Consider the following 22,058-nt stretch of genomic DNA (forward strand, 5'->3'; position numbering starts at 1 on the left):
GACACATAAAAGAATTCACAGTGAAGAGAAGCCCTATGAATGTAAACTGTGTAGTAAAACATTCAGGCTACCCAGTATTCTTCGGGCACATGAAAGAATTCATAGTGGAGAGAAACCCTATGAATGTAAATTATGTAGTAAAACATTCAGTTCTTCTGGTAATCTTTGTACATATGAAAGGAAGCACAGTGGAGAGAAACCCTATGAATGTAAACTATGTAGTAAAATATTCAGTTGTTCCAATGGTCTTGAGAAGCATGAAAGAATTCACAGTGGAGAGAAGCCTTATGGTTGTAAACAGTGTAGTAAAACATTCAGTTGTTTCAGTAGTATTCAGACACATGAAAGAACGCACAATAGAGAGAAGCCCTATGAATGTAAACTATGTAGTAAAACATTCAGTTATTCCAGTAGTCTTCAGAGACATGGATGAATTCACAGTGGAAAGAAACCTCATGAATGTGAACAATTCAGTCAAACATTCATCTAAGTCAATGTACTTTTGAGACGTGATAGATCTCACAGTGCAGATAAACCCAGTGAAAGTAAACAGCAAAACATTGATACAGGCCAGTCATCTTTGTCAACATTAGATAACTCAGAATGGAGAGAAATTTGATAAATGTAAGCAGTGTTGGAAACATTGTGTTATTCTGGTCCTCTTAGTAGACTTGAAAGAATTCACAGTGAAACAAAACCCCAAGAAAGTCATCAAGCTATCAGATGTTCCACTAATTTTCAAGCACATGAAAATATTCACAGTGGAAATCAAATCTTTCAAGCATAAAATGTACTAGAGGGATGCAACCTGAGACATGATGCCGAGGCTTGTGGTTCAGTATAATAATAGCTCTCAGGTGTGAGCCTCTGCACTACAGGGGCTAGAGATATGTTCTATTTTTATTATCTCTGTATCTCTCCATATCTCCATCTTGTGTTAATATATAAGGAAATATATCTAAATAATTGTAGGGATCACAGGGCCATGTGAACCCATACCTCTGAATAGTTTATAAATATACAGAATATGAGCAAGTACTTTGACTCTTTATCGTAAGTCCTAATATATGAAGAATCCAAATGATACTGAAAATTTAGATGTCAACAATGCTTAGATGTATTCAAATCGATAAGACATTTTTGCACATATAAAGTCACTGGCATTAGAAAAAACAATTCTTATCAGTGTAGACATTGTAGAATCACATTACAGACCTAGTAAGGAACTTGTACTGGAGAGATCAGTGAATGTTAAACAGTGGAACAATAATGGATGCTACAATATGTGAATCTTTTTTTTCCCAGAAATTGTATGTCTAGTTGAAAAGTACATATTCTCTCTAAATTTCTCTTTTTATTCTTTGTATTTAAAATACTTTTATTTTATTTGGTAAGCCAGAGAGAAATTGACTGGGAGGTTGTAGTAAGGGAAAGACAGATACTTTCATCACTGCCTCCCAGCCTGTGAAAGGTTTTGCCCTGCATGTGGACACTGTGGGCTTTTACCTATGTCCTAATTCATGTTATCTAATTTTGATTATCAAGTTGTGAAACAGTGCTGCAGATGTCTTGCCCCCTTTCCCCCTCTCTGTTGATTTTTCTCTTATCTTATTGAAGAAAATAAAGACTTAAAATTTTGTTCCAGAGTGATAAGTTATTTGATAGCCTAAAAATCATCAAATATTTAGGTAAAAATATAGGCAGAACTCTCCTCCATATAAGTTTGTCAACGTGTTCATCACTACAAACTTAATTGCACAGAACCAAAGGCAGAAATAAATGAATGCAGTTACATCAAATTGAAAAGTTTAAAAAGCAAAGGAGGTCTACCATAACAGATACTTCCCACAGACTGTGAGAAAAAGTTTTGCCCTACATCAGAGAGTATTGAAGAAATATACATAAAGAATTTCCATCAATGAAAAAAATTAAACAGCACAAGGACTGGAGTAAGGATCCCAGTTCGAGCCCTTGGCTCCCCATCTGCAGGGATGTCACTTCACAGGCAGTGAAGCAGGTCTGCAGTTGTCTGTCTTTCTCTCTGTCTTCCCCTCCTCCATATCTCTCTGTCCTATCCAAAATTGACGACATCAATATAACAACAATAATAACAACAACAATAAAAATACAAGGGCAACAAAAGAGAAAATAAATAAATTTAAATAATTAAACAATCAATTGGGGAAGGGTAGATGCACAATGTTTATGCAAAGAGAGTGTCATGCCTGAGACTAAAGTCCCAGGTTCAACTCCCCAAAGCACCATAAGCCAGAGCTGGGTATTGCTATGGTGTTTATCTCTGCATCTCTCAAAAATAAAATTAACAAACTATTTTTTTGAAAATATAAGACAGCTCTTCATAAATAGATGGAATATATGGCCAGAATATTCTCAGTAGATCAATAGGGACAGTAGACATCTGAAAATATTCTCAAAATCACTGTTTATAAGGGAAGTTAAAACCAACAATGTGAGATTGTCATGCTGTAGAAGAGAGAGAAACACCAGCTGGTGAAAAAGCTACTGAGTGGTCCTGGAAGTGGTTTTATCCAAAACCTATCTACTATCCCACCTTCTGTGCCTTGAATTTAAATTTTTTATATAAAAGAAACACTAAGGAGTCTGGTGGTCATGCAGCGGTTTAAGCATATGTGGTGCAAATGCAAGGACCAGCATAAGGATCTGGGTGTGAGCCCCGACTCCCCACCTGCAGGGACGTCACTTCACAGTAGTGAAGGTGGTCTGCAGGTGTCTATCATTCTCTCCCCCTTTCTGGCTTACTGTCCTCTCCATTTCTCTCCTGTCCTACGCAACAACAATAAAACAACAAGGGCAACAAAAAGGAATAAATAAATTCTTTTTATAAAAGGAAACACAAAAACCAGGTGGCGCCAAATGCAAGGACCGACGAAAGGATCCTGGTTTGAGCCCCTGGCTCCCCACCTGCAGGGGAGTCGCTTCACAGGCGGTGAAGCAGGTCAGCAGGTGTCTTTCTCTCCTCTTCTCTGTCTTCCCCTCCCCTCTTCATTTCTCTCTGTCCTATCCAACAACAATGACATCAATAATAACTACAACAATTAAAAAAAAACGAGGGCAACAAAAGGGAATAAATAAATATTTAAAAAAACTAAAAAACACAAAAACCATAGTATTCAGATAACTCCACACAGTTCCCACCACCAGAACTCCGTGTCTCATCACCTCCCCCTGACAGCTTTCCTATTCTTTATCCCTCTGTGGGAGTATGGACCTATAGCCATTATGGGGTGCAGAAGGTGGAAGACGTGGCTTCTGGAATTGCTTCCCTGCTGAACGTGGACATTGCCAGGATGATCCATACTCCCAGCCCCAACAAGTCACATCAAATAGGCATTTTGTCATCCAGGGCTGACAGAATGATTGAAGGAGACTGGAACATATCAGATTCCCACAGTGGGGTGGGCATCTTCACAGGGAAAGGGGGATCCAGGTTCAACAGCTTGTCAAGTTCCTTGTGCTCTTCAAGAATCATGAGGGGCACACCACTCAAGGGCAAATATGCAATCTGATGTACTTGAAGCAGGTGAAAAGCTCTCAAAATCTAGAGGATTAAAGGGAAAGAACTTGCTATTTCTGGATAGGTGTTGTCTGACACAGGAGCAGTGCTCTTTGCTTTAACAGAATTTTCTGTTAAGTCTTGGGCAGAGAAAGTTCTCTGTATAAGGGGTTCATTAGTCTGCACAGACTATCCTGTGGTTGTTTACATTCTGCCCATGAGCTCAGTGGTCTTGTGTATTCTGCTGCTCCCTTCCCTGTACCCTCAATTCCAGTCCTCCCCTGTGCGAAAACAAAAGTAACAGGTGGTGGGATTGGTGTTCCTCACACTCTGCAATAAATGGACAAGGCTCTCTTCTGCTGATGCATTTCACAGACTGTCATTCTCTGCTCCAGTGCAGGATAGGCAGCTCCCCAAGGATAAGCGGCATCTTCTCATCCAGGCTCCAGGGCTGAGCTCCATCTATCAGTTCCTGGCATGTCTGTAGGAGCAGGCTGTGCCCAGAAGCTGTCCAGGCTGGCTTAGCCAAGACCTTCTCGAAGTCTCTACCACGCAGCTCTGTTAGCCTATGCCCCTGACCTGGGAGCGAGGCTGGGGAACCTTGGGCATCTCCTGCCACCCTCCAAAGGTTGGTTAGTCATGATGGTAGGGGCCATGAGTCCATAGGATTAGTTCCCAACCTTTGGCTACATGTGTTCAGGTCCCGGGGTCCATACAACCAGAAGGATAAAGACTAGCAAAGTTGTCAAGGGAGGGCATGGGATACAGAGTTCTGGGGGTGAAAATTGTGTGGAGTTGTTTTTCCTATGTTTTTTTTCAGTGTTTCTTTTTTTATAAATACAAATTTTTAAGGTTTCAGGGGGAGCTGCTCTCCAGAAAATCGGAGCTTGCCTGATCCCAGGACTCATGTGTTGACTTTCTCATGGTTTTATGTTTCTGTGAGGTTGAGAGAGGAGGGATTCCACTACACTGCTCCACCCCAAGTGGAACTTTGCCTCCCTGTGCTGCTCCCGTGGGGTGCTCAGACCTGAAATCTCATATACAGTACAGAAAATGCTCTCTTGTGTGAGCCAGCTCTGTGTCCAGTGTTCATATTTATTTATATTTACTAGCACAGTGTTTTGTTTCTTTAAAGACATATTTATTCGGCGTCATAATCAGACTTTTATATTTAGCAATCAACAGCATGGGCGGAAAAAAAATCTACATTAAAACCCTTTGTTGGGTTTAGACAACCTCTTCCCTACCCAAGCCCACATTATTGTCAGAGGGCCCTGCTTACCTGAGGCTGCCAGTGCAGAGCAGCTCACAGGTTCTCTTCAGAGCCTGTTAGAGATGGAAGTCCTGGAGAAGTGCTTCTGCTGATTCTGGGGACAGACCAGCGGCTCTCCACAGTGAGCAGCCATTGACACACCTCCAGATATTGTGGGCCAGTAGACTCCACCCAGAAGGTGTGGAGCTGCCCCAGGGTTGGGTGGGCAGGGTCAGCATAGATGACTGGCATCAAGACATTTCTGGCGCAAGGACTCAGGTTCTAGCCCCGGGTCCCCACCTGCATGGGTAAAACTTTCAAGTAATGAAGCTGTGTTACAGGTGTCTCTCTCCTTGTCTCTCACCCTTTCCCTCTCTATGGCGGGCTCTAGCCAAGAAGTAAAGTTAATAATAATAATTTTTTAAAAAGAAAAAAAAACATTTCTGCTCCTCTGCTGGTCCCTTCATGACACTTTATTCTATTGCTTTCTTTTTCTCATAGGAGCACTTACTGGCTTTCACTTCCAATGGTGCCAGTTATTGACCTTCAAACCATGATGTCTCTGGCTTAAAATTTTTTCTTTAACAAGTGTGTTACTTCCATGCATTTAACAAGATAGCTACTAGTGGGGGTGGAGGGGGGTTAGATAGCATAATGGTTATGCAAAGAGACTCTCATGCCTGAGTCTACAAAGTGCCATGTTCAATCCCCTGTACCACCAGAAGCCAAAGTTGAGCAGTGTTCTAGTAAAACAAAGAAATATATAAATGAATACAATGGGCAGGGAAGAGACCATAATGGTTATTTATGCAAAGAAACTCCAAATCTCAGGTTTAATCTTTGCTCCATCATCATCAGAGCTGAGCAGTGCTCTTGTTAAGTTTTGTTTCTGACCATACCCATTACAAAGTAAGACAAACAACCAACTAACACACAGACTGAGAGGACTCCTGTATATAGGTGAAGTATAAGGAATTCTTAAGTTTGAAAGAGTGAAAATACGGCCACTCCACATACTTACAAAGAGATATCACCAAAAGACAAAGACAAACCTCAGCTGAGTGATCCAGGCCAGTACCAAATCTGGTCCATTTGCTCTGAGACAAACAGGCTTGAAATTCACCCTCTTTTAAAGGGAAAAGTGAAGGGGGGTCTGTGTGACTGAGGGGTGTCTGCATGTCCTTGCTAATTTATCTTTGGGGTAAAAGTTTCAAGGAGAACATTCCTTTCTTATCTTCCAGGGAAGAAGCCAGCAGTGTTTGCAGAAGTCAAATGGACAAGTTAACATAGAGTTGAGAGAGCAGGGCCACAGGGTGCACAGTTTACAGGCAAACATTCCTATCCACCAGGTTCGGAGCTGAAGCAATTAGTGCACTAGTGTGGTTTCATCTTATCTGATTTCTAAGACATCTTCTCTACTTCAATGAACTAATCCAAATTTGGGGAATTACATTTTCTCACACTCTGGTAAGAAAAAAAAAAAAAGCGTGTCTGGGTGGTGGTGCACCTAGCTGAGCGCACACGTCACAGCACAAGGACCCAGGTTCGAGCACCAGGGCCCCACCTGCAGGGAGAAAGCTTTCCAAGTGGAGAAGTAGGGCTGCAGGTGTCTCTCTGTCTCTCTCCCTATCTCCCCATCCCTCTTGATTTCTGGCAGTCTCTGTTCAATAAATAAATGAAAATAATTCAAGTCTCGTGCCTATAACATGGGCTCTCAACCAGTTGCGCCATCACTGGGCCCCCACTCTCACTTTCTCCATTCAAAATAAATACAAATCAAATAAATAAAAAAGCAAACAGCTTAGATGTTCTCATTTCACCATCTAGGCAGAACAGCTCACTAATTTATTATTTAGAGCTTCCGGCTCCTTAAAAACCACAGGAAGCCAACCCTGAACCACCAGGCTAGAGAGGCAGTACTGAGCTCCAGGGCAGAGGCATCTCTGTTTCCGGAGCGTCAGCTTAGGCCAGCCGCACAGGCTGCTGGGACTTGTGGTTCCCATTGGCTCTTCTCCCGCGGCTAAAGGCGAGGAGGCGGACTACAGCGCCCGTCAGGCCAAGCGGCGCCAGCGGGGTCCTGCACACGCGGCTGGGCTGCAGATTGGCGTTGCTGTAGCTGCCAGTCCGGCCATGCAGCGTCGGTTGCATGGCTGTCTCAGGCTAGTCGCAGCTGGTTAGTCTCGGGTGGCGGAGGGAGCCGGGCGAGGGCTCGGCGTGACCGGCCTTAAAGACCTGGGGCTCTGCCTGTGTCGGGGAGGTGCCCCAGCCTCGCCTCTGGCCATTCTGCGCCGCCTCCCTGCTGGTCTGGGTCCCGCTTCCCCTCGCCCCGTTTTGGGGCACGCGGAGCTGCAGGGAGTTTCGGGGCCCTTGGGGGCGCAGCGTGAGCCGCTGGGGCGGGCGCAGGGTGTCTTGGGCAGGCTCCGGGCGGGCTCTGGTGGGCGACCGGGGGCGCGGACCAGCGGCGGGAACGGCGCTGAGCGCGGCGGCCTGTGGCCTTGGCCGCGCGCGGACCGGTGCGTCTGCGCAGGCGCGGGGCTGCGGTCCCGAGTGCGCGTGGCACCTGCGCGGTTGTGCGGCTGCAGGTGGCCGCCAGCTGCGTGTCTTCGGCTTGTCGGGACTGGCCTGCTGGAGCACGTCCCGCTGCAGGATCCTGTGCAGCGACTCTACGGCTGTTTGACTTACTACCGTGCGCCGGTCTGGGCCAGGCCCCGGCATCAGAGAGGTTTGGTCGTCGTTTTGTAAGGTTCCGGAATTGTGCTCGTAGAGATAAAATGATTAATAGCTGCAGCGACTTCCCCAAACGCTTTATTTGTGGATAGAGATAGAAACGCAAAGGGAGTGTCCAGGAGGCGGCACATTGATGGGGCTTTGAGGTCCTGAGTTGGATCCCCAGCAGCACATGTGCCAGAGTGTTGTCTGGTTCTTTCTCCTCCTCCTGTCTTTCTCATTAATAAATAAGCTTTTTTTTTTTGCCTCCAGGGATATCAGTGTGGCTCAGTGCCTGCATTACAAATCCACTGCTCCTGGAGGCCATTTTTTTACACTTTATTGCCCTTGTTTTCATTATTATTATTGTTGTCATTAATGTTGTTGTTGGATAGGACTGAGAGAAATAGAGAGAGGAGGGCAAGGCCGTGGGGAGAAAAAGACAGACACCTGCTGACTTGCTTCCCCGCCTGTGATGCGACTCCCCTGCAGGTGGGGATCCTCACGCGGGACCTTGCGCCACCTGCTCTTAACCTGCTGTGCTACCGCCTGCCGCGCAATAAATAAAATATTAAAAATAAAAGGAAGGAAGATCTACGGGTGGGAGGGAGCAGGAGAGAGACACTGCAGCCTTGTCTTGGCCTGTGAAACTTCCGCTGCAGACGGGGATGGGAGGACGGACTGAGACCCAAGACACCATTTGATTAATTTTTCCATACACCCCGCCCCCCATCAGCTATGGTCATATTCCCTGACTTAGTGTTCATGTGAACATGGCCCTTTTCTGTGCTAATTTCTTGCTTGCTTGCTTTTATTTACTAGAGTACTGCTCAGCTCTGGCTTATGGTGGTGTAAGGATTGAACCTGGGACTTCAGAGCCTCAAGCATGAGAGTCTCTTTGCATAACCATTGTGCTATCTACCCCCACCCTTCTGTGCAAGTTTCTATGAATTTTACAAACTGCTTTGAAAACAGGCACAAAGAATTAGAAATATTTCTTGTTAAAGAGCAAAATCAAACCACCATCCACTGCAAGGAAGCAAAAGATGTTTATTCACGAATTGCAATCCGGGCCGAGATGGTGACTGGTGTTAGTCTACCAAGCTCGACCCTGAACAAGGCTCAAACCACACAATTTATAGGAATTCAGACTCCACTCAGGGAGGGGGGAACACATCACCTTATTAGCCTATATCCAATCATTTCAAACTTATCAATAGCCTGATCCATTCAGAATAAAGCATGGGCTAGTTCTAAACATCACACCAGACCAATAGGTCCCCGCCTAAGTGGGAGGGGGTCACCACATTCCTTTGCTCTTTGTTGGGACCACCCAGCCATCTGTTTGTAATTCATCAGGCCATCTGTTTGAACTACCTGGTGACAGTATTCCTATGCAAAGGTCATGAGGAGGTCTGTTCAATGCAGGGTCTGTTAAAATAATTGATGGCCTTTTAGGTTCTGTTGAGGGGAAAAGGGCAAGGAATTTCCCACCTCACTGGGCAGGAGGGCAAAAAGCAACTATATTTAAACTATTCTTAAAACTCAAACTCAAAAAGCAACTATACTTATAACTATTCTAGAGTTACTGCCTCTAACATTTCTAAGACAGTTTACTCTTGTCTAATACTAATACTAAATGTGGGAGGTCTTCACAGCTTTAGAAATTGTGAGCATAGACGGAAATATGCCCTACTATTAATTACTTAAATGGGTTAAAGAATTGTACTGCAGTACTCATTTATTGACTCTAGATGGTGAGCTAACACCACATTACACTCTAACATCACATTCTAACATTAAAATGTTATTGAAATGCAGTTTAGAAATCTTAATATCCTGATATCAAATTCTTATAATTATAATTATGTATCCAAATACCTCCTCAGTATAAAACAGGTAGGTGCACAGGTAAGGTCAGGACAAATTATGTCCTCAGGTTAACAAAGCTGGTCCAGGCAGAGTTCTGGTCAGGATGGGTCCTGATTCTGGTCTGGATGGGTCCTGGGTCTGGTCCTGAACTGTTCCAGTTCTGTTCCTAGTAGCTGGTTCCTTTCTTGGTCTGGTGGGGAATCTGCAGACACCTCCCTGACCTTTGGTGTGTTGATTGCCATGGGAGATGCCTGATGGGGGCTTCTGAATTTACAGACTAGCAGGCAGTTCAGAAGTTGCCATTCATGTCCGAATATCCATGGCTTTTATCCCTGAGCTAGGCTGGGGTGTGGATTAATTTCCAGTCTATGAGAATTGGGGTCTTCCTGTCATGTAGGTCAGGCAATACAGATGTAGGGCCTGCCCTGCACAGGACTTTATCTTATGCTGGTGTAAGGGGCATTTCAGAGAACTCAGGGGCCGCTTTGAGCTTGCCCTGCACAAGACTTTATCTTATGCTGGCCTGCAGGGGCATTTCAAAGAACTACGGGGGGCCACATAAAGCTTGCTCTGTGCTGGACTTTTATCTTATGCCTGTGCAGGGCCATTTCAGGGCATTTATCTTGCATAGGACTTATCTATGCAGGGCTGCAGGACTTGGGGGCCAAGGTTCTAAGTTTTATCTTTCACTTTCCTTTGTTGCTTAAAACTGAAGAGTATTTTAGCACTTTACTTTTAACAATGTTTCATCACTCAAATAAGCATTTTAACATTTCAAACTCAAAATAATATTCTCATACTGAAATATTCACTTTAACTCTAACAAACACTCTAAACTGAAACAACTTATCCTCATATTTCCAGCCTATTTAAACATTTCACACTCAGAGGAATACTTTCACACTTAATATTCTCACACTTCTTATATATGTCTTAAGTACACACTTATTGTTTTATTTACATATTGTTTCAAGTACATATTGTTTCATGTACACACTTTAGTATTACTCTATGTTCACACGCTTTATACATTAATATTATTCTAGACTAAGTTTGGTCATAAGTCACAGCACTAGGTTCACACTCCTTATACATTAATATTATTCTATTCTAAGTTTGGGCATAAGTTACAACATATTTGTTCAGGAATCCGAGGTCTCAGCCCTTGTGTTGAAGGGGTCGTGTTTTCTTCATGTGGTATATGTAAGGGTCACTTAACTGAATGCTTGAATATTCTGGTTTGTGACATTCCATCCCCTTGGTCCCGAGGGCCTAGAAGGCTCGAAAGGTCCAGTGGTCTAGAGGGAGCTTGAGAGAAAACTGGGCCGTACCATATACCAGCTCACTGTGCCTGCACTTACCTAAGGTGCAACATTTTACGTCCCCTCCAATAACTCTGAGCTATGTATTGGTGAATACATTCCTCGATACAAGGTTTTAAGATCATATGACCTGCGTGTGGTTCTAAAGCTTTGGGCTGATAGGCCTTGTCTGGTGGGGGGTGTCTAGAGTACCAGTCTCCTTCCAGGAATGTGAATGTGCCCTCTGGTTGCCTAATTAACATGTATAAAATAAGAAATACTGTGTATATGATCCTTTATCTGTGTAACAGGCTCACAATCCTGTTGCCCAGGTTGCTGTCTGTAGTAGAGGGTCCCTGTGTACATGTTTCTTAGGATTTAATGGGTCATGCCCTATCAGATGGTGTGCTAGAGTGACCAACTGGTCTTCATCTTCTGGCCCTGGCTGTGAGTAAGTTTTTTAAAACATAATACTGTATTTATATGTACAAAATTGGCAACGAATTTTCTTAGGAAAAATGTTTCTACAGTCTAGATTGGACATTGTATATATGAAACAAAACAGTAAAGCTTCAAAGTGCATTTTGTAACAATTATAGAAAAACCAAAATTGATTACTCCGTGTTCCCAGTTCACACTTCTGCCCGGAGTCCCACGGCGTTCATGCCGTGTCTTCCAGACCTGATAGACATAGTCACAGCAACAGTGGCACACTGGAATGCAAACTCTGACTGTCATTGCTAGAATAACAATTACACAGGTGATCCAAAACATCTCTTTCACCCAATACCACCAATCACAAATATGTATACACACAAAATCAAGCACAGCTCAAGCCAGAATATCCCCAAATGAACATCTCTTAATAGCTGTACTAGTGGATGTGTGTATAAAGGTGTTGGGTTGTAATACTCCCACAGTTTCATGTGCATCATGGATCTTTGCCTTGAGCAACTGTTCCTGTTTCTCTATTTTTCATTTATGTATACTTGTTAACTGTTTCTCTTTCCTTGTGACAATACCCCATATTTCATTAGCAGTTTTAATAAAATGGTTGTAATTTTCCCAGTCTAATTCAAAGTCAAATAGTTTGGTGGTATCAAAATAATGCTTCTCTTCATAGTGTAGAATGGTGATCAGGGTGGTATTATGTATGCACTGTGGCTTCTGAAGAACTGGCCAGTATATAACACCACTTTGTCAAAGTATAAATAATGCTTACTTCTTCCAAGGAGGTTTTTTTTCACGGTATCTCTCTCCCTCTCCGGCAGGGTGGTCTCCAGGGTAAAGGTAATGGGCTGGTTCTTTCTCCCTCACGACAGGGGTGACACGAAGTAAAAGACACCAGGGGACTCTTAGCATGCCTAGAATCTGAGTCCTAGAGTCCCAGAATCTTAGAGTCCGTTTATTAGCAAAATGGACATGAGTTAAATAGAAAAGCAATGGAGGTAATTATTGTTGAAATATGTCAGAAATTACAGGTTTCTTAAAAGTCAGCATGCCCCTAAGGTAGGGGGCTGGTATGACAGGAATTGATGAGATACAAGACTGTTATTTTCCATGACACAAGCAACTTAATTATCCAAAGGTATTTGAGAGAAGCATAGGGGTTGAACCTGTAGGGTGAGACAGAGAGAAGATGAATATCAAAAGGCCATATAGTTTGGAATGTCTCTTGTCTGGGGTCTGAGGTGTGTGATGAAGTGTGTGATAAGGTGTGTTCTTCTGTGATCAGAAGGTGACTTTGAATAAGTGAATCTGTGGCCATGTGGCCTGTGGTTAATGAGGGAAGTACTGGGGTATCTGTGGGCCTGAGAGTCAAGAAGGAAAGAACCAAGTCTGAGTTTCCCCCGTTATGCTCACCTCGGTTGAGACAGACTTTCCAAGAGGTTATCTTCTCAGACCTCCATCCAAAGATGGGGCTGGTTCTCCCTAAGCTCTATCAGGCTTACATGTTTTACCAACAGGTTTTATTCAAATAATTGCACACTAGTTGAGTGGGCACAGCTGTACATATTAAAAAGGTACAGTCACCCAATTTTGTAAACATTTTTGGCACTAGTGCTTTTGCTAAATTTGTGGTTGCCAATTTTACCTCAGGGAGGCCTTTATGTGTAAATAAGTTTGGTCTTAATTGCAGGCACTCCTCCACAGGTAGATACATTGATGTGTTATTAGTATTCAGATCTGTGCACAAGAAATGGTCCACAGGTATAACCCATTCAATACTCCAGGGTTGAGGAACAAGCAGGGTGTGATGATTGGCTACATAAGTATTATCCAAGAATATTTGTAGCAAACTAGGTTTACCTATTCCATCTAAACACCAAGATTCACCCTCGGGGTTCAGTCTAGTTTGAAATTCTCTAGTCATTCTCCCAATTCCAGTGGAGAATAAAGTATTTAGTTGTCTTTCTAGCTCCTGGAGTGTAGAAGTGTACATCTGACACATCACTAGATTGTGATTCTCCCCTATCAATGACAGTGTCCTATTGTATTTTTGTTGGTAAGTCTCCTCCACTGCCTTCATCTCAGTCTGCATGGGATTGATAATTATATGCATAGGATCCAATGCTTTAGATAATGTATGGATGCCTCTGACTGAGTCCTTATTCAGTCTCTCCAAATTGGCTATGTCTGCTCTAAGGGGCTGCATTAGGGTGGCTGCAATACCACCTCTCAATATGCCTCCAACTATTATTCCAGACATAAATGCTCCTGCTGCTAGGAACAGTAAAGGTTTCCTTCCCATCCATTGCGGGGAGGAGTATTGTAAGTTACGCCTAGGAATATTTTTGTAAAGGCTGTAAGAGGAAAGGAAATCTGTATTGGCCTGACATGTGGTGTTAGTATCATAGTTACAGGTGATTTCAGGTTGGGTACCGCCATGGGGGCTCTTTGGGTTTCCCTTTGGTGGAATTAACCATCCCCTAGGGTAATGAGCAGTCTTGAAATACATAAATTCTCTGTCATTTCCTTTCTTATGGTTAAGAGCTCCTCCATCCACTATACATGCTCTGTGGGTTAAGTTACAAGTCAGGAAATTCATTGGTGTATAGTATAGTACATCCCATGGTTGAGTGAATAAATTGGTCATATCCTGTTTGGGTTTCAGTGCTGTCCAGTTAGACATATGCCATATTTGATGTTGCGCATTCTGCCGCCACCTCCCCCCTGCTCCATTGCTTGAAGCTGTGGTCTATTTACATAATCATTGTTTTGTCTGAGACCTGCCCTTCCTGCAGGGTATTGATGTAATCCCCACTGGTTAGATGGAAGCTTGCTACATTCATGCTCTTTTTTTTCCTTTCCACCCCCTATCCTACACATTTCCTTTTCCAGCCTGGCAATTCGACTCTGGAAGGTATAAAGGCAGTTATTTTCTGATCAATAATGGCAGAATTAGATTGCATTCCCTCTCAACAAAAAGTTCCTGGTTCCTCTCCCTCGTTGCTGAGTAAGCAGCAGCCTAGGTTGGTTCTGACCCAGTTCTCTCCAACCCAGAGAGCATGTGCCTGGGAAGAAACACCCTCAGGCTAGCCTGGCAATTTGTCCAACCAAACTCTGCCACTTTAAGAGGTATTACATGTGATATATGGTGTCCAAAGTCTGTCTTATTGAAAGGTAGTATATAATAGAAATAATATGGTAGTCCTGTATGTTGTATCTCATGGACTCCTTTCATGGTAAGTTCCATGATTTACACCCTGTGGCCAGCAATTTAAAAGCTGTACAGGTTTCTCTTGCCTTTATGGTACCCTGGTATAACATAACAAGTGTGGGTAGCTCCCTGTGGTGAACAATACAACTTAGCTTTCTTAGGGGCATTGGATTGCCATGGTTGTGGCCCAGTATATGTTAAAACTAATGCATCTGATAAGGATGTACAACTAGAGTCATGATTTTCATCCACTGTTCCCATAAGGGCCAGTTCTCCAGGGAAGTATTCACAGAAGGCAATACCTCATCATTATAATTCCCTAAGTGTCCAAAAAATGGTAGGTTGGGAAATTCCACTACACACAGCCATAGAGTACTACCACTTGAATTCCTTAAGAACTCACCCTCATTCTGTATGTTGTCCTTTAAAGACTTTGGGCATAAATTTCCCCATGGAATTGGTAGGGCTGTAACTCATCTTTTAACCATTTTAGGCTTTATTTATTCCCCTTTATTACATACAGTCCAACTCATTGGATTGCATGCACCTGCAGATTCAGAGGCAATGACTGATTCACTAAATTCATAATCCTTCCCTTGCATTGCTTCTGCAGACCCATTGTAATTTATACTGTTGTCATCATCTCAAGCATTTTTGACAACCATGGAGAAGAATGCTCTTCAAAGTGTCATGTTCATAGACATACCACCATCAAAAGGATGTAAAGTAAATACTGCTTGAAACACATCCCCTGTTAGTAGCTTAAATGCCATCTGATGTATGTAGCTAGGTGGCCTCCAGTGTGTGGAGTATATTACCATGTTATCTGTCTTATTGGTCCAAACTTCTGAGAAAAGACATTTCAGTGGATTTTTCTCAGACCTGTTAGTATTACCTGAGTCATTAGTTACCAGCATATATATCTTATTAGGATGATAAGGGGCTACCCTAACTCAGTACTGATCACATCCTGGATTCCAGACATATGTGATACTGTGAATATTTCTACCAAAATGATTGTATGATAGGAACAACATTAGTATATAGGGTCTCATCAGTCCAATAGAGAGGGAGATTCCTCTTAGGGTCCACTTCCTTTGGTGTCCATGCCTTCAGTTGCTCTGTAGTTGGCAGTTCTGGTATAGTGGGTTTGGGTTTTGCAGGAGTGCTGGTTGTACCGGAGACAGTACTGTCATCACTGATAGTAGTGCCATCTGCCTGAGTGCTGGTGATGATGCCAAGAATGTAGTCACTAGCAATGCACAGAGTGTCATATTTGGGGTATGTGTAACATTGGGTGTAGTAAGCTCAGGCATTGTAGGGGTAGGGTGTGCATGGGGGGGTTAAGGTATCTCAGTGGCCCACTAGAGATGACTTTCGTTTTCCGAGGGCAATGAGGAGGAGAGTCAATAATCCCCACATCAGTCCCTTCAGGCACTGTCTTTGCTCCTTAGAAAAGTGTGCCTCAGTCCAGCAGATGGTGTAATTAGCTAGCAGGACTCCTAGTCTCCTGTTCCCTGTGATATCGCTCTCATTGCAACTACAAATTGGCGCAGGCGCCGCAATGCAAGCTGCTTGACGCGGTAGCAGCTTCACAGGAAGTTTAGCACAGCTGGACTCTCCAGGCCAAACTGAAACCATCTCGCCTTTTGCCATGATCAAGTTTTGTGTGGTCTTAATAATATTTACCTATGGCCAGGCTCAGAGCCTGATCAAATGACAAAAATAATGACAAAACCTGCACTGCACTCTGTAAGATTGATCATAATGGAACAAGCAATAGCAGTAATGCAGAATTTTTCAGGAGGCCCCAGTAGTAAAAAATGTTTTCCCCTTTATCTATACCACTTCCTTTAGTGTTCCCCCTAAAATACAGAAAAAGATTGGTAGTTTCTACAGTGGAGGGGCCACCTTACATAACATAATTAATGCAAAGTTATGGTACCTGCCTAGATACAATGGGCCTTTTAATCTACCATCCACCACTATGCTCCCACCTCATTATACAAGAATAGTACACAAGAATGTAGGTTACACATTGAGCATATACAGAAGATGGATTCTAGCTAGAGAGTTTAACTTGTAACAGAACCAAACAAAACTCCTCGATCAAACAATGGAACACATTGTGTGAAAGATGGGCTGCTCAATTTGTTTAAGGCCCCTAGAAACATAACAAGCTTGAACTTTCTATAAACCATTTTCTGATACATAGGGTCAAGAGAATGGCATAAATGGTAGAATATTAATCAATAGGACATTTGCCTAGCACACAGGTACAGGAAGAACAAAAGACACAGAAACGGTGATGTGGTCTCTAGGGCAGAAAGTGCCCCCGGAATGTAAATGTTCCACAAAGCAGGAGGTGTTCCCTACCTGTACTGTTCTTACTTGGTGATTTTTGTTTCAATAATCAAAGCTTTGGGGATTTTTGTTTTAATAATCAATACCTTGGTGATTTTTGTTTGAATGATCTAAGCCTCATGAGACTATAAAATAAATTCTGGGGTTGGGGTAGATAGCATAATGGTTTTTCAAAGAGACTCTCATGCCTAAAGCTCCAAAGTCCCATGTTCAATCCCCTGCACCACCATAAACCAGCGCTGAGCAGTGCTCTGGTAAAAAAATAAAATAAAGTTCTACCTAAGTAAGACAGAGATGTCTGCTTTAGCTTGATTCAGCATCAACTCGTGTCTCATTCTTCATTCTTCGCCGATGCCCCTCCTCCTTCAGGCTAACCCTAATAACCTGTTGGAGCTGGCTCCCAGCAATAAATAACACTGACAGCTGCAATCTCATGCACAATAGGGCCTCCTAGGTAAATAACAAACACAATAACTAGAACTAACACTAGGATGTACCTTGTGCACATGCTCTTGTGCTATTTGGTCCAGTTAGGCCAACCTTACGTCACCCTTGTCCTTAGTAATCCAAGCAGTGTTCCCTTGACCTTCTGTCACAATCTCAGCCTTTCCCAGTGATTGCATTTTCTTGTCCCTGTAGAGACAAGTGTCTGGTCTAATTAGTCGTTGGTCTGGGAGGTTCACATATTCTAAAATAGGTACTTGTCTGATTGCCTCTCAAATAGGGTAGTCCCTATAGAGTCTAGGCCTGTTGTTTAACTCACAAGATGCCTTTACTATTTGTTCCTCAAGATTTTTATATTCACTGTTCGTTATTTAGCTTTAATGAGCCCATTCCATCTCTACATAATCTGCTGCTATTGGGTTGTAAGCCATATGGAATTCCCATATGATACCTAAGTGCTGTGCCCATTGTTGGATCATGTTTCCAGTAAAGTGTGTTCCTTGAGATCAAGGAGCTAACTGTATGACAATTGGAATACCATATACTGATATCCAATTGCATAAAGTAAAAATAGTCAGATTTTGGAGGGGCTGTTACCACTTCTTGCTAATCCTAGACCTGTTCATACATCTACTATTGTACAAGCATACCTGTCCCTGTACTGTTTTAGGGGTCCTATAAAATCTATTTGTAGGGTATAGTTAAAATGTAATTTTATTGCAGTCTGTCCTGGGTATCTATGAGAAAATCTATTTGTTCATTTGGACAATTCTTACAGGACCTGATAGCTTCCTTTACCGTGTGCCAAGTGACTTTGGCATTCCTTTCTTTAAACCACTTGTGTGTTCCATGATTCCTGGGATGCCCTAAAAACTCATGCACTTCTAAGATTTCCTCTAGTGTGATGGGTCTAATCTGGGAGTCCCTTTTTAACTTTAATTTTGTTCCTGTGTTTTCTGTCACTCTCCATCCCCTGACTATTTTTCCTATAAGATCTGCTAATTAATCAACCTCATTATTATATTTAGTCTGTAAAGATTCATCTTTCTTATGAGCATCTACATGGCATACCTGAATTTTGATGTCTTTCCCAATCTGGTGTAGCTCCTTCCATGCTTTCTTACTCCAAATCGCCTTTCCATTGATTTTCCAATCTGTATGTTCCCATTTTCCTGACCATAAGGCTATCTCATTCACTACACACCATGAGTCAGAAAACAAATGTAAATCTTTTCTCTCCTTCAAAGACTTTCTGGCAGCTAAAAGAGCTTCTATAACTTCTGCTGGTTGTGTGGCGTGGGACGTGCCTTGATCAATAATGATCATGTTATCGGATGGTCGCAGTGCTGCGGCTTTCCATTTTACCATGTTATTTTGTGTGGTAGTGGAACCATCAGTGAACCAGAGAGGAGGAGTATTGCCCTGGTCACCATTGTTCAATAGGTACCTGTTTCTGGGGAGGGGAGGTGTTGTTGTGGGAAGAATATACCCGCCCCCACAGAGCTTGTTGTAACACCTGCTCGGACACCATGGGTACCATCTGTGGAGGTTAGAAACCAACTGTTAACTTGTTAGAGACTTTTACCCAGAAACCAACTGTTACTACTTAGACACTGTTACACTGAAACCAACTGCTACTTGTCACAGACTGTTATACTGAAACCAATGGTTCCTTGTAACAGCCTTTAAACTGAAACCATTTGCTCTTGTTCCCTGTACTATAAAAAACAGAGAGTGAGAATGTTGCTATCATCAGTGCAGACTCTACCCTTGTGTGGACAGGTGTCAGCCGCCCAAGCTTAAGCTTGCGAATAAAGGCTCTTGCTCTTGCATGTAATTCTGGTCTTCCTTGTGTGAGATCGGAACTGGAACTTCTGTGCACAACACCATCTCTTCGCTACCAGGGATACCCCAGGAAGAAACGGGACAGATACCATTTCCATTGAAGCACTTTTCCTTCCATGGGTAGGCCAGTCTATGCCTCTGCCGGTGCCTCAACCCAATCTAATATGGGCAGGGTAGTTTGTAGTACTACCATATTATTCCTCAAAATAGAGTGGCACATTCTCAAAGCTTCATAGTCTGTCTGTCTATACATACTTTTCAAACAAGGAAAATTTGTTTTCTGACCATGGGAATCTTTTACAATAAAATCCTACGGGAGTTAGCCTGCTCTGTTCCCTAACAAATTTATTCTAGTTTCCCCAGCTGACTTTATAGAATACATCAATGACTACTATTTGACCTTTTTTAATATCAGTGAGCTCCTTATATTCTATATTCTTCTTAACTATGCCAAAGGCTTCTTCTTGTGGTTCTCCCCATTCAAAATCTTCAGTTTTCATAGTTATGTCATATAAAGATTTAAGCACCATTTGTAAGTGTGGTATGTGGTTCCTCCAATACATGAATGTACCTACTATAGCTTGCTGGGTTTGAGACTTATTCTGTGGTGTTCATAGGGCTTTAATTTTGTCTGTTGCAGCCTCAGGAATTTTAGGTCCCGTGTTTGAGCAATGTACTCCTAAGAACTTGACACTTTTGGGAGTTGGATGGTAGCATAATGGGTTAAGTGCACATGGCATGAAGCAAAAGGACTGGTGTTAAGTGTCCCGGTTCAAGCCCCTAGCTCTCTACCTGCAGGGGTGTTGCTTCACAAGCAGTGAAGCAGGTCTGTAGCTGCCTGTCTTTTTCTCCCCCTTTCTGTGTTCCCCTCCTCTCTCAATTTCTCTCCAGCTAACAACAATGACAACAGCAATAATAACTACAATGATAAAGAACAACAAGGGCAACAAAAGAGAAAATAAAAGAGAAAGCATGAAAGAAACAAAAAGGAACTCTACACTTTGAGCAGGGCCTTGGACCTTAGCCTGATTAATAGTCTATCCCTGTTGTCTCAGTTGTGACAACAGAGCCTGTGTCACAGCTTCCTTATTCTGCCCTATAATTAAAAGATCAGCTACATAACAGAAAAATTCACATCCCTTTGGTAGCTGTAATGTCTCTAAGCTCCATCTGAGTCTGGTATCTTGTGCTTTGCTCCATATGCATTTAACATGCTGCACTACCACCCGACTCCTGTTCTACTAGATTTTGGTGGATTCTTTTGTCGAAGAAAAATTTAAAGGGTTGGATAGAGATGTCAGTCAAATTTGTGGGCTTGGTAATGTTCCTAACACGCAGGATAACTCACTACATGTTTCCATAACCTCTTCTTTTTCCATTGCACAGCTAGGGTGTTGTACCTTTTATTCACCACAGTATCTTCCATCTAGGGGCCATACTGTCCAGTGAAGAGGCTGTGCTGCTAGATTTAAACAGAGTCTCAATCTATTGCTGTGATTGATCTTCCATTTTCTGGCCTGAAAGACATTCAGGGAAAGAGGAAGAGATGGCAGTTTCTTGGGTAAGTGACTTGCCCCACATCAGATTTTGTTTCTTTTTCCTCTTGACTACTTTGTCCTTTAATTTATACATGTTTAATTTACTGTTTCTGTTTTGCACATCATATTTCTGTATCTCTGTCTCTTTCTCTTTCTGCCAGGGCATTGCTCATCCTTGGCTTTCATGCCTGGTTTATATCCCTGGCTTATGGTCAGCAAATAGAACCTAGTACCTGAGAACCTCAGGCAGAAACTTTGTTATCTTCCCCTCTCTTTATTATTTATTTCTTTAGGTTTTTTAAAATTATATTTATTTGTTTTCCTGTTTGTTGCCCTTGTTTTTATTCTAGCTGTTGTTATTGAATTTGTCATTCTTGGATAGGACAGAGAGAAATGCAGAGATGGGGAGAGAAAGACAGACACCTGCAGACCTGCTTCACTGCTTCACTCCCCTGCAACTGGGCTTGAATCGGTATCCTTATGCCGATCAAGTCCTTTGTGCCACCTGCACTTAAACACTGACTCCCGTGAATGATTTTTAATTGCCCTGTGATTAAACATCTTACTGCGGTTATTTATGTTACTCTACTGAGTTGTGTGAGAACATATATTGCTGATTATCCTTTTGATGTATATTAAGTAAATATGTTTTCTTATTTTTATTACTGCATCTCTTTGTCTTGGTGATAGGTGTTGTCATTATACCAAATATTTTCAGTTTGTTGTAATCTCAGTGGTTCACTTGTACATTTATTTACTTATCTTTGATGTTGAGCTCAGGTCTCTGAAGACATTTCTCATTCAAATATTATGTACTCTACTGAGGATGACTTCTGTAGATTTTTTTGGAGACTAGTCTAACATCTAAGTGCTTATGTATTTTGAGCTGACCCATGGTGTCACGTGATGGTGTTGTTTGGTTTTTATATGCATGCGGTAACTGACTCATTTTCCGCAACATCATTTTTTTAAAAAATTATTTATTCCCTTTTGTTGCCCTTGTTGTTTTATTGTTGTAGTTATCATTGCTGTCGTTGTTGGATAGGACAGAGAGAAATGGAGAGAGGAGGGGAAGACAGAGAAGAAGAGAGAAAGACAGACACCTGCAGTCCTGCTTCACCGCTTGTGTAAGACTCCCCTGCAGGTGGGGAGCCAGGGCTCGAATCGGGCGCCTTATGCCAGTCTTTGTGCTTTGCGCCACCTGTGCTTAACCCGCTGCGCTACAGCCCGATTCCCTCCGACATCATTTTTTACAGAGACTTCACCTATTTACTTTCAGCCTCATTTTCTTGCTTTAAACATGTTCTTAGGGATTTTGATGGAGACTGCATAGCATGTATATGCCACTTTTAAAATGGTCACTTAGTTTAGAAAACCATTAATAATTCACCAGTATCAACATTTTTGTTTGCCTTATGTCTTTATGTCACAGCAATTTATAGTTTTGAAGATTATTTCTTGAAAAAATTTTGTTGCAAATGTATGGGAGTCAGGCAGTAGCACTGTGGGTTAAGTGCATGTGGTGTAAAACAGTTTTCTT

The 22,058-nt window shown here is 42.5% G+C and overlaps 1 long non-coding RNA gene across 1 annotated transcript in view; it reads left to right on the forward strand.

Moving 5' to 3' along the window:
* Positions 1-22,058, forward strand: part of LOC132542440 (uncharacterized) — a 220,512-nt gene that overhangs the window by 116,134 nt on the left and 82,320 nt on the right. The window lies entirely within an intron of this gene.

This window comes from Erinaceus europaeus, chromosome 13, assembly GCF_950295315.1.
Source record: "Erinaceus europaeus chromosome 13, mEriEur2.1, whole genome shotgun sequence".
In the NCBI taxonomy this organism is placed as follows: Eukaryota; Metazoa; Chordata; class Mammalia; order Eulipotyphla; family Erinaceidae; genus Erinaceus; species Erinaceus europaeus.